Genomic DNA, 12418 nt, shown 5'->3' with positions numbered 1-12418 from the left:
TGAGATCAGCTTTTGAAGTTTTTTTCCACAGCTCACCACTAGATGTCAGGGGAGAGCTCATCCAGACTTAGCTTACACTCTCACTCATAATTCCATTGACATCACTGGGATGGCTCATATGGATGTGTTACAGGAATAAGGCAACCCATTTGCTGATTCTAGTGTCTGTTCACTTCAGTATAAAATGTCCAGCCGGGATTCATCCCCCATGCTGGTGCAGAGCATGGTTTTCATCTCTGTCAAGAAACAGGGTGAAGTCTCCCTCCACCCACAGAGCACTGTGCCACACAGGCTTTCTCTGTGCAAGGGACATCGGAGTGGGAGAGGCAGTGCACCTGGGCCATGGCAGATAGGCTTGGGAAAACCCCTGCATAAGAGGTGCATAGTGGGTCACTAGCACAGCTCACTGGCTATCTGGCTGGTCCATATACCATCCTCTCAACCCCATGCATAGGCCCCTGGACAAAGCCTATTTATCTGGGCGTTGTGTTGGAGGACAAGAACCTGCTCCTGTGTGGCCAAAGATTCACAGAGTCAGGAGTGGAACCCAGGACTCCAACTTCTCCTGTTCTAGACCAAACTCGCCAGCCTCCCTGTTCCACTCAAGGTGTGTTCATCCCCAAACTTCCCAAGCAGCGACTCCCATGTATTGGAGTCTGAGCTTGGGATTTCTTTTTCAATCCTCTGCCTTCTGCTGGTGGATACACAACCATGTTGAGTCAGTGTCTGTCTCAGGGGCCCACTTGGGAATCCTAGTACTACGTGCTAGGAATTAGCAACCTTGGGCCAGATCCTCCAATGTATTTAGGCTCCTAAATCAATGAAATCAGTGCAGCTTATGCAACTAAATACCTTTGAGGCTCTGGGCCCATTTACCTGAGAACATGACAGTACAATAATGGACTCTGAAACATGGCAGAATCTTTCTAATGGAATCCACCATTATTACTTAAATCTACCACTCGTTGCCACTCTTCTGTCTCCACGGCACATTGATTAGAGTTCAGAAATGGCTTTCTGGGATTTCTTGTTCTCTCGGTCTCTTGCTGTACATAAACGTGGCAGTGCAAACAGCAGGCACGAGAGCAGGGCAACATGTGTTTTGAGTCTACGCTTTGCACGAATCCCTCATCGCATTCCCATTCCCTGCATGCTGCCTCGGAAGGTGTCATTGGTCTGGGACGCAGCAGAGGTCCACAGGAAACATTTGGCTTAACACCATATGCTGGCAGCCTAAAGCACTGCCGGAGAGACTGCTGTGCCTGAGCCTACACTCGTTTGTTGTTTGTCTTTCTAGAAACTGATACATGCCCCTCTTGCTCACTGATGTCAGTAGTAGTTAATGCTTAGCTTTTCTTCCAGAGATCTCAAAGCACTTTACAAACACTGGGGATGATTCTGCTTGGGTCCCTGAGCATTTCACCTGAGTAAGGAACGCAGTCTCCCAATGTCTTTGTGAACCATTTTAGAGATGGGTAAACCGAGGCATACAAAGGCCACATGACAGAGTGTGAGGCAATAAGGAATAGAACCCAGGAGTCCTTGCTCAAACTCATTGAGCTGCACTCCCCCCCCCCCCAAGAGGACATTGCAGAATAACGCTACATACACTGTTTCCATTTAAACAATAACAATACTTGTATAGATAGTGCTGCTCATCAGTAGATCTCAAATCGTCCTGCCATGGCTGGTGAGCATCATTTTACAAACAGAGAACTTGAGACTCAGGGAAGTTCACTAGACTTACCCAGAGTCACACAGCCAATCAGTGGCAGAGCTAGAAAGAAGCCCCAAGGAATAGGGGTCCTAGTCTGATGTCCAGTCTGGGTCCAGTCCATCCTATTGTTATTCCCCCACTGCATACAGTTATGGCATCAGCCGAGCACCCATTTAAGAACCAGTTCTACAAATACAGATAATGTGCTTAATTAAGACACAGTCATTTCTTCCTTTTTGCCGCGGTTGTGTCCTTTCCACAAGTCGATAGCCACTGGCATAGCCTCACCTTTTCTTGAGCTGTACAATGATTTCTAATTCCTCTACCTGTCTCCAGCACTGAAAGATAGTAACACTTCATATTTAATGAGGTAAAAGTGCTGGCTACAAGAATGAAAATGAAAGTGAAAGTTCCTTGGTGTTATGATGGGAAATCCAGTGCTTTCATTTCATTTTGTACCATGAGCTCAGGGATAAACACGAAGCAGGAAAATTCCCACTTCGACTCACCATTTGTTAGTCTCTACGGTGCCACAAGTACTCCTTCTCTTTCTGCCAGGCTATGAAAACAACCCCATGGGCCGAAGCATCTGCAGAATAAACTGGAGTGGGAAAGCTTATAGTTTACAGCTGAAGTCGTTTTCTTGCAAGATTGCCAGCTGCTGGAAGTGACTTTACTAGGGAACAAAGCAGTCAGGGATCGAAAACTTATTCTGGATGCTTGTCAGCTTTCAGGTACTGTTCTAGGTTATTCTTTTCCAGGCTCTGAACAGGTGATGGCCAGATTGTTTTTTTTCCATTACAAAGCTTGCTGGTTTCCAGTTTAAACAGCCAGTTAGGAATTTGTATCGAAAATCTAAGTCATCAGCTGAGCAACTCATGCTTTTAGAACATATCCTGTAGAAGGAAGTTCCTCGTTGCTTCTGTTTTATGCATGTTGCTTAGGATATGCAAACAATTCTCTGCAATTTTGAATATTTTCCCAAATGTTTTAATCCCACAAAGATTGCTTTTGCCTGCCACGAGATGAGACTAAGGCTACGTATTGATTGCAAAATATTTGTACATTGTTTTGTACTTTGTGTCTCCTCTCATAAGGCAGGTTCTCCATTTCTCGGATCATCCTAGTAGCCCCTCTCGGCACATGTTTCAGTTTGAATTCATCTTTCTTAAACATGGGAGACCAGAATTGCACACAGTATTCCAGATGAGGTCTCAAAGGTGCCTTGTATAACAGTACTAACACTTCCCTGTCTCTATTGGAAATACCACTCTTGATGTGCCTAGGTCAGTAATAAAAATGTTAAATAAGAATGGTACTAAGACCAATCCCTGAGGAACTCCACTAGTAACCTCCCTCCACCCTGACAGTTCACCTTTCAGTATGACCCACTGTAGTCTCTCCTCTTATCAGTCCCTTATCCACCTTTCAGTTCTCATATTAATCCCCATCTTCTCCAATTTAACTAATAATTTCCCCAGTGGACTGTGTCAAATGCCTTCCTAAAATCTAGGTAGATTAGTTCTACTGCATTTCCTTTGTCTAAAAAATCAGTTACCGTCTCAGAGAAGGAGATCAGGTTGGTCTGGCACGATCTACCTTTTGTAAAACCATGATGTATTTTATCCCAATTACGTTTACCTCCTTCACTACTTTCTCTTTCAAAATTTGTTCCAAGACCAGGCATACTATTGAGGTCAAACGAATAGGCCTGTAGTTTCCTGGATCACATTTTTTTCCCTTTCACTACACTGCATGCCTGAACCATGTTGCTAACTGTGTCAGGCAGTAACCGTAGTGGAGCCACCAACCAGTGGCTTTTCACAGTATAGGTGGGGTCTTACATGTGTCTTTATTCAAGTTTCAACACTTTCCATTCAATACTAACCCCCCTTAATGTAAGTGCTCCTTAATGATATGCACCTACCTCTGTGTTAACATCTTTCAGCCATAGACAGGTAGGAGCTGTTCTCCAGTCCTCTGCATGACAGTTTTTAATGCTCTACCATACCTGTTAGTGATTCTGGCTTATCTTTTTTTTTTTTAAATCGATTTTTACTGACAAATGGACACAAAAAGTACAGAGCCTCTTGTTAATGTCCCGCTGACTTTTGCTGGTACCTGGAATTGCACAATATGTTACCTTAAGGGCTGGATGGAAAATGAGGTCACTTCAAGGCATAGGTGCAAACACTGGGGGCTGAGTGTGACATGTCACTCCCCCATTGTGCTGTTCTGGTGATGGCCCCTTTAGTGCTGCTACAGGACTCATTAATTCATATTCCTGGTTCCCTCCTCCTCATTTTTATCGAGCTATCTATTTCAAGTACAAGTAGATCTGGGCATTAATGAAAAGTTTAGTTAAGTGCGTGCCTGATTCTACTGGTCTGCATAAAATGCCCCACATGAAAACCCTGTAGAACTGTCCAAATATTTCATACACATTTTGTGAAATCCACGCAAAATATACAGAACAGGCCACAATGTCCGTACAGGGTGGTATACGGCTCACAGATCAACGTCAGAGCTGGGAAAAATTGGTAAATGTTGGTCTCTGAAAATCCATGTACAATTTTTCATTAGTTCATTTTTGCAGGATGCCCTTTGCCTCTGGTTTCAGCCAGAAATAGGGTACATTGGTACATTGAAGGTCTGTAGGCAAAAAAGCTGGTGCTGCAGATCAGTGTTGAAATGCTTTGGCAGAGCTGCGTGTGGGCCTAGGAATGGAACAACAGCCCTGCTGCAGGCCAGGGCTGAGGGGCGCTGGCAAAGCTGTGTGCAGATTTAGCAGCAGAATAAGTTGATGTCGCAGGATGGGATTGAGGTGCGTTAATTAAGCCTGTAGGAGAAGTTTGCCCAGCATCAGCTTCATATGCTAAGTCGGACTCAGTCTTAAGGGAACCCTTTCCTGAGCACTACATTCAAATCCATGATTTTCATCAATGTGATAGGAAGGACACTGAAAGCGTTCCCAGAGATTTCCAGACACCTTTGAAAGCCTCAAAAATTATGGCTTTTTTTCAGGCCAAACTAAGAGGCCACTCCAGTCATGTAGGCTAATCATTCCAGCAAACCTGTGAGTAAGAAAAAGGCAGATGGACAGTCTAGAATTGGGTGGGGAAAAAAATGGACTGTGCCTAGGCGGTAAGATTTCACACACAAAGAATTGTTGATTTCCATTGAATTTAATGGCACTGTTCATTGGGGTATGACATCAGCCAACTTGATTTTTTTTAAATTTGACTCTAATTTGACTAGCTTCTGTTAGCCCACCTTTGAAATAGTATGTCCAGAAATGTTTGCTTAAATTCCTTTAAAGATGTTATAAGGACGTTTCTGTTCCCTGGTTGATGCTTATAAGGATCCTTATGAGTAATTCCTTAACTGAGCTCAGTGAAGTTCAGCATCTGCTTAATTTTTTACATGATCATGGTCAATTGACTGTTTAGGGGAAACGGTGAAATTGACTATGTACAAAATACAATTTTTTAAACTTTGTTCACTGATGATAACCTTGTAAGAATAGAAGGTGCAAAATTTTCAGAGAATTTTTTGAATGTTTTCAAATTAACAGCATCCCTCTAAATAATGACGTTTATTTATGTACAGCATCCTCCATATACTTAAGCGCTGTGAAACAGAGAGGAATGTCCTTAGGAGTTGCTAGTAGCCTGAGGTGGGAGGATAGGACCTGAAACTTGCAAGATTAGAAGTGCAACACAACATAAATTTTGTGCATTGTCACTTGTTAACAGAGTGCATTGCGCCCTCTGGTGGTTTAAAAGGAAACATACAGGAATTTCATTATTTAGCATCACCAAGTTCAGATGAAGAATAAATACATCTGATGTTTTTTATTTTCTGAGAGCTCGATGGGTCTCAGGATAGTGATGGAAGATCCAGCAGCTTAGCACCTGAGTCACTGATTTAAATCTCAGCCATGGTAGCAATGCAGGGAAGTTATTAAAGTCTGAAAACTGCTTAGCGGTTTAGTAATGATTCTCAGGCCAAATTCCTGCAGGACAGATGTCCACATGGCAGACCCCTGCACCATGACTGCACTGCACCCTTGCCACCACTCCAGCACAGACGCCAAAGGTTGCCTGGGCCATGGAGACAATTACCTGCTCATCCTTAGAAGTGGTTAATCCACAGCAGATTTGAAGCTACATTCCTCTTGGTTTTAGCACGATAGGGTTGGTAGCAATCTCTACATTTAGGATGCCTAACGCTTTCTGATATAAATGACTCTTGCGACTGTTGTTTTGAGAAGCTCCCATGCCTCCCTTGTTTGCAGTAGGCCTTTGATATGTGGGGAGAGGGAAACCCCTCAGACTGGAGACGGGCCTTCCCTACCCCGCACCATGAAATTCCATTCAGGTTTTGCTGAGATGTACACTTTTGAATATCACCATTTTCATACTCTTGCTTGCATTCTTCCGTGCCCAAGCCATGAGGCTAGGGTGGGCTCTGGGAGTGGTCACAAGGGTCAGAGACAGTCTAAGCCAGGGTCACACGGTGTCAGAATCAGCAACAGAACCCAAGTGTCCCCACAGCCAACCACTTCCTTGACTAGATCGTGCTGCCTCCCTATACTGCACAGGCATCGTCCAAAGGCATTTGCTGTGTTGTACAATGGGTTCTTCTTTCAGTAAAAGTCCTGTGATGAGGGGTCGTTTTGTTGCTGGTGGAAAGGAGATTAAACAGGATGAGAAGGGGACAGGAATTCTAAAGGCTGTAAATTAAGTTTATACCCAGGAAATTGATGTCACCTCTTCTGCTCTGATAGAATAATACCAAAACGCTGGACGTCTACAGCATCTTTCACCTCAGGATCTCAGACATCTGAGACACACGCCTGATGGGCTCCCTCCAGAAAACAGCTGCATGCCTCCTGTTCCTGTCCATTTTCTCAAGTGCCTCCCACGGCCGTAAGTCACCTCATTTTACTGTGTTTGCCTCTCATCACACAATAATATGTTATTTATGCTCCAAGGAGAAAGCTGAACTGTTAACAATTAAAACCAGCAACCCAATGAGCTGGGGCAAGGGCAAGGAGGAAACCGAGTTAGGCTACTTAGAAAGAACTGAAGCTAGAGCCTTCTGAGGAGAGGGACTAGCAGCTTGGCAAGAAGAGACATTACAGTACTGATAGTCTAAGGGGATACTGCAAACCACAGAATCACCTCTTCCCTCCAGCTCCACTCCCACCACAACCAGCGTGGTTTGGAATCAGCCAGCAGATCCGTTTTAGAGCAATCGTTATATCCCGTTTGTCTCCTGTAAGCTCTGGCAGTGAAACACAGCTCAGACAGGTGGTCACTGCTCCCACTGGCTCAGCCAATAAGGAACCTCCACTTTGGCTCTCCTGGGAGAACCCCTGTCTACCGAGCCCCCACATTCCAGACTAAGACTGAGACTAAGATGTGCTAATATGCTAACAGTGCTACTCCATCCACTGGAAATGCTCTTTGGATAAAGTAGATTTAAATGCTGGCCATCAGTTGTCTGTCATCTTAGGGCACATTCACCACAGGAGTAATTCCGCAGACATCAGTGGAATTACACTAGAGATTAGTTAAACCCAAATTAAAATTCTGTGCTCAGTTGCGCATATTTGCTTATGTAAGGTAGCACAGGTGTAACTTGGGACAGAATATGGCCAAATGGTCTCGAACGGATACAAGTTTTCTCCACTTAAACCTATTCTATATTTTAGCAATCAAACACTTGTTTTTCACTTCATGATTTCTGTTTGAGTAATAATTTATTTGTGTTCTTTTTTCCCCCGCCTCCCTCAGAGTTTCTCATCTTCAACTGCAGTGATGTCAAAACAGAATATAACAAAATGGCAACAATTTCATGCATTAGCAACAAGAAGATTACAAATGTGGTCGTTAAGCGCTGTGAAAATTGTAATAAACAGAACTCGTGCTTAGAAAGTGTTATAAACACGTGGGCAGGAAAGGATTCCAGTGAAGAGGGAAGAATTCGGTTGGTGCTACAAAACAATGTTTCTGAAGTGCACATACAGGAAGTAAAAGCAACTGATGAAGGAGGTTATAAATGGCATCTTTATTCTGAAGCTGGGCACCGCGATGGATGCGCAACCCTTGAGGTTACAGGTAAACTCACAGCACAGAGGGGATCATGGACACTATAATAAAGCTACTCCAGATTTCAGTTACTTTTTTGAGCATTTTAATAAATAAATTCAGTTCGACCATGGATTAGTTTTCAGAGGACGATTACTAGCACTAGAGGTTTTGGAGATAAAATAAAGAGGTTTTCAGAACAAACAAACATTTCAAACACTGAGTTAGGCCCTGCACAGCCCCATTGTCTTAAAATGGTTGAAATACCATAAAAGAATGGAGACTGTTTGGTGACCTGTGTTGGACAGGTGAAAGCTCAGCGTTTATTGTTCTTGTACTCAGCACTCCATGAGTGAGCTCACCGAGTGTCAAGGTTCTAGCTCAATAGAGACACGGAATTGGACTGTGTTCTTCTCCCTGTTCCAGTCATTTGTATTATATTAGCTTGCTCAGGGCCAGACTGTGGCCTTTACTGTATAGCCACCCAGGGTTAAAGGACACCGTTCCCTTGTGCCTGTTGCCCATGTCATGGGTACCAGTGCAGGGTGGGAGAGCAGCCACAAGAGTTGCAGGGAAGCTTGGTTCTGCCCTTCCCCCAAACATATCACCCAATGCAGCTGCCTCCTGTGTGCAAGCGGAAGTATCCTTTGCCAGGTAGAGGCCTGGCATAGATTATCCACCCTCTTCCCTCTGCCTAGAGCCCTTAGGAAATGGGGGACCAGATTGTGAGTCTGGTTTTGTTTCTCTTGGTGTGCACATCATACAGCACAGTACAGCAATACTCTGAGGCAGCTAAGTTGGGTTTCTCATGGAGAGTGCTGGTAAAGCTGGTTAAGACACCTTCTGCTTCCTCAGATACCAGGCTTGCACTGCCCGTCAGGTTAGTCCCGTGGCCATCAGGAATAGATAAATGCTGCCAGAGAGGGTTGTGATGCATTGGTAGAGCTGTGGAGGAAGTCTGACCTGGGATCTGTAATGAGACTTTCTGGTAAGCAAGAGGGGAAAGAGGGCACCTTTAGATCCACACTAAATGAGTTAATTCCTGGGTTTACCTGCAGTCAATAAAGTAAGAGTTTGTTAACCAAGACTAGCATGGAGCTAGGGTTGACTGAGGTTTCCTGCAATGGCCTTCAAAGGGCACCTACCGTATTGATCAGCAAGCCCCTCGCTCCTGAGGATGGGGCCCGTGGAATAAGGGAGCAGAATGAGGTGGGCCAAGATCTAAAATTTCCCAAGTGGCAGCAATTGTCTGTGCTGTAGGAAAGTTGGGGTTGCGACAGCCATGGCTAGAATAGCAGGAGTCACACAGGTCAGCACTGGACCAGACACAGGGGGCTGAGAAAAGGACCGAGGGCAGTTGAATTGCTGGGTGAGAGAAGCCTGTAGAGCACATGGCTCCACTGTGTGTGACTGAAGTCACGGCTGTCAAGCCCTCCGCATTAGAGGTTCACCCACAATATAAAACGTTTAGAGAAATCAATCAGGTGTAAACGGACACCCAAACCACCCTGGCAGAAACCATTTTTGTTTATAAACTCCCTGCCATCTCCAGAATCTTTAGTGACACCTCAATCCACTTTTCTTTTATTGTCACTTTCCCTTTTTTTCCCCAGCTGTACTCACACGTATGGTATAAGGTGTAGTTGTGACCCACCCTAGCACCAGATCCTTTAGCTCCATCCCCACAGAAATCCAGCCAGGACTGTCGTTACACAGTTCTAGGGTCAATTCATCCTCGACTGAACTTCAGTGGAGTTACCCACACACGCCAAGGCTGAATTTGACCCATAGATTAGCTGTTAATTCGGACCCCTAGTCACCTATTGTGGAAAAAAAGCAATGGATATTGTACAAGCCATAATCAACACTGTGTTTCTTTCAGCTCCAGAAACTGAGCCTAATCTCACTAGGAATGGAACAAAGCTCACCTGCCTGTCACCTATAGGGCATCGACAAAGGGAGATCCATTGGTTCGATGGCCACGGGACTAACCTGACGGGCAGTGCAAGCCTGGTAACTGAGGAAGCAGAAGATGGTTTAACCAGCCTTACCAGCACTCTCCATGAGAAACCCAACTTAGCTGCCTCAGAGTATTGCTGTACTGTGCTGTATGATGTGCACACCAAGAGAAACCAAACCAAGTGCCTTAGTGCCCACAAAGCAGTTACTGATTACCCTCATTTTACTTCAACCCCAGGTATAAGATATAGCAGAAGTACTTTGAGTTTCAGCCATAAATCAATCATCTCCTGATGATGAAACGTTAGCAGGTGTCTTGTGTAGAATTCTTGCTCCCCAGCTGGAAAGGGGTGACTGGAAGTTCTCAGAGTACTAGTTCTAATGCCATTATTATTGAGCACCACCAACATACTGTTCCAGGAATAGCTGTCTGCAGGTAAAGCAGAGATTTTTGAATAATATGTCACATGCTTCTGCTTCACATGGTAGATTAGTCTAGATTTTTTTACAATACAAAGCAGTGTGGGCAGTGCATTTTGTACAAGAAAGGGCTGAGGCACCTGACGCCAGGAGCGGTTTCACAGCTGTGAATCGCACATGGAGATTGGTGCCAAAGTATTTCCCATTGGCTAGCTTAGGCAGCTCCTCGCTCAGTGTGCTGGCTTTTGCAGATCCCTTTCTTAGGCTCCTAAATCTCCTCAAGCAGTGCGTACAGAGTTGGGTGCCTGACTCAGGACTGTGGATTCCACTGGGTAACAAGATGCCTAAGACTCTTTGTGGATCTAGCCTGTAGCTGCCTAAGTTTTATGGGAAGTCAACTGCGGCTCCTAAACCACTTAGGCACCTTTGAAAATTTTACTCGAAGTAAGCTGAAAACAAGATCACAAAAGTTACCATCAATATCTGCCGAATGTACCGTATGACACACAAATCATCCCACTAAGAATTACTGTTTTAAACACGCTACAGCTTTGGTTGTCACCGTAATGTTTTTGAGTCCTTATTAACACACCTGGTTTTTCTTCCAGATCCGGAAATTCCGAAGACCATGAAAGAGCATGTTGCCACCATTCTAGTGCTCCTCTTTCTGGTTCTCTGCTCTTTTGCAGCTGTTCTGTACTTCAAGTACCGCCAGCGGGTACAGTCTGACAACACACATTCAGGGCGAAGCCTGTCCGATCTGCACCTGCTGAATTTCAGAAAGTCACTTCCTAGGAGCTAGTGCCACAAACTCAGGTAATCCACACTTAATGGTGATAGCCTGGAACAAACATGTGGGGAGTGTCTATGCCAGCCTTTGTAAATGTGTTAGCTACCACAGGTTAATTGGTAACAAAATTATCTGAGATTAAAATGCCTAGTGCAGACCAATCCCATGAGTTTAGAAGAGGGAGGAATGCTGCTGCTTAAGGATATGTCTACACTGCGAAAGAAAAACTCTTTGTTCAGGTTAAAATAGCAGTGAAAATATGATAACTTGGATTAGCAGCTCAAATTCAACCCCAGTCTCCCCTGGGGTATGTCTACATGGCAGCTGGATGTGAGCCTCCCAGCCTGGGTAGACAGACTCACACTAGCTGGGCTCAAGCTATCATGCTGAAAATAGCTCCGTGGCAGTTGTACCTCCAGCAAGAATTGGGCTAGCCACCCAAGCTCACACCCAGGGGTCAGGTGGGCTGGAGAGCCCGAGCCACAATGTCCACACTGCTATTACGAGCACAACTCTGCCTACCCAGGTTGGGAGGCTTGCGCCCTGCTGCGGTGTAGACATATCCCTTTCGGCCTGCACTCTAGCTGCTATCCCAAATTAAAAGTAGAGTTGCTACATCTTCACTGCTATTTTAATCTGAGTTAGGAACACAACTCTTTTTGCAGTGTAGACATATCCTTACTCTCCTCTTGATCTTACTGGCTTGATTTAGCCAGTATTTGTGTGCGCTTGAACCCCTCCATGCTACAAACCAGGTAGAGTTTGTTCCAGCCCATACTTCTTCATGACTGAAACCTAACACTTAATGCTACACCCAAGAACGTAATGGGAAGTTTGCATGATCCTTGGTGGAGACTGATTCCATACAAATGAACAAATGCAAACCCATAACACCCAACAGACCTTACCTTGCACCCCCTAAAGAGCATGAGAAATTGTAATGGAGACAGCAGGAGAGTAGAGTGTCCCTGCTTCTCCTTCAGGCAATCAAGGGTATCTTTTTCCTGCACTAAAGTACCCTGTGCTTTTCAGTCATATCCATAGAATGTGTCCTACCATGCTCAGCTGATGGACCCCAAACCTCCTATTCAGTGCTTCCACCCTCCCCCAACCACTCCTTAAAACCACCACACAACTCTACCCACGCCTGTTAAACCTACCGAAACTCAGCCTCTGCCCCTCTATACTCATCTGCAATGTTATGTTCGCTTCCAGTCCTGGCAACCCACCCAGCTCTCCCATTGCACCTCATCACTGGCAGTGTGAGCCAACAGGCTACAGACAGAGGCCAGGTCTGCCCTGTAAAGTCTGGCCAGCATAGCTATGTTGGTTGGGGTGTGAAAAAATAATCATACCTATTCTGGAAAAATGGCTATGTAGCTGCAGTTTATTGAGGTAAAGGGGCACTTTTGCCTGGATGGTTTGTGTTGTTAGGAG

General features: G+C 44.9%; 1 long non-coding RNA gene across 1 annotated transcript in view; it reads right to left on the bottom strand.

Moving 5' to 3' along the window:
* The window catches only part of LOC141998623 (uncharacterized), a 34468-nt gene that overhangs the window by 1510 nt on the left and 20540 nt on the right, over positions 1-12418 (bottom strand). The gene's annotated exons all lie outside the window — the stretch shown is intronic.

This window comes from Natator depressus, chromosome 14 (genome assembly GCF_965152275.1).
Source record: "Natator depressus isolate rNatDep1 chromosome 14, rNatDep2.hap1, whole genome shotgun sequence".
In the NCBI taxonomy this organism is placed as follows: domain Eukaryota; kingdom Metazoa; phylum Chordata; order Testudines; family Cheloniidae; genus Natator; species Natator depressus.
This window is presented reverse-complemented; position numbering and strand designations above follow the sequence as displayed.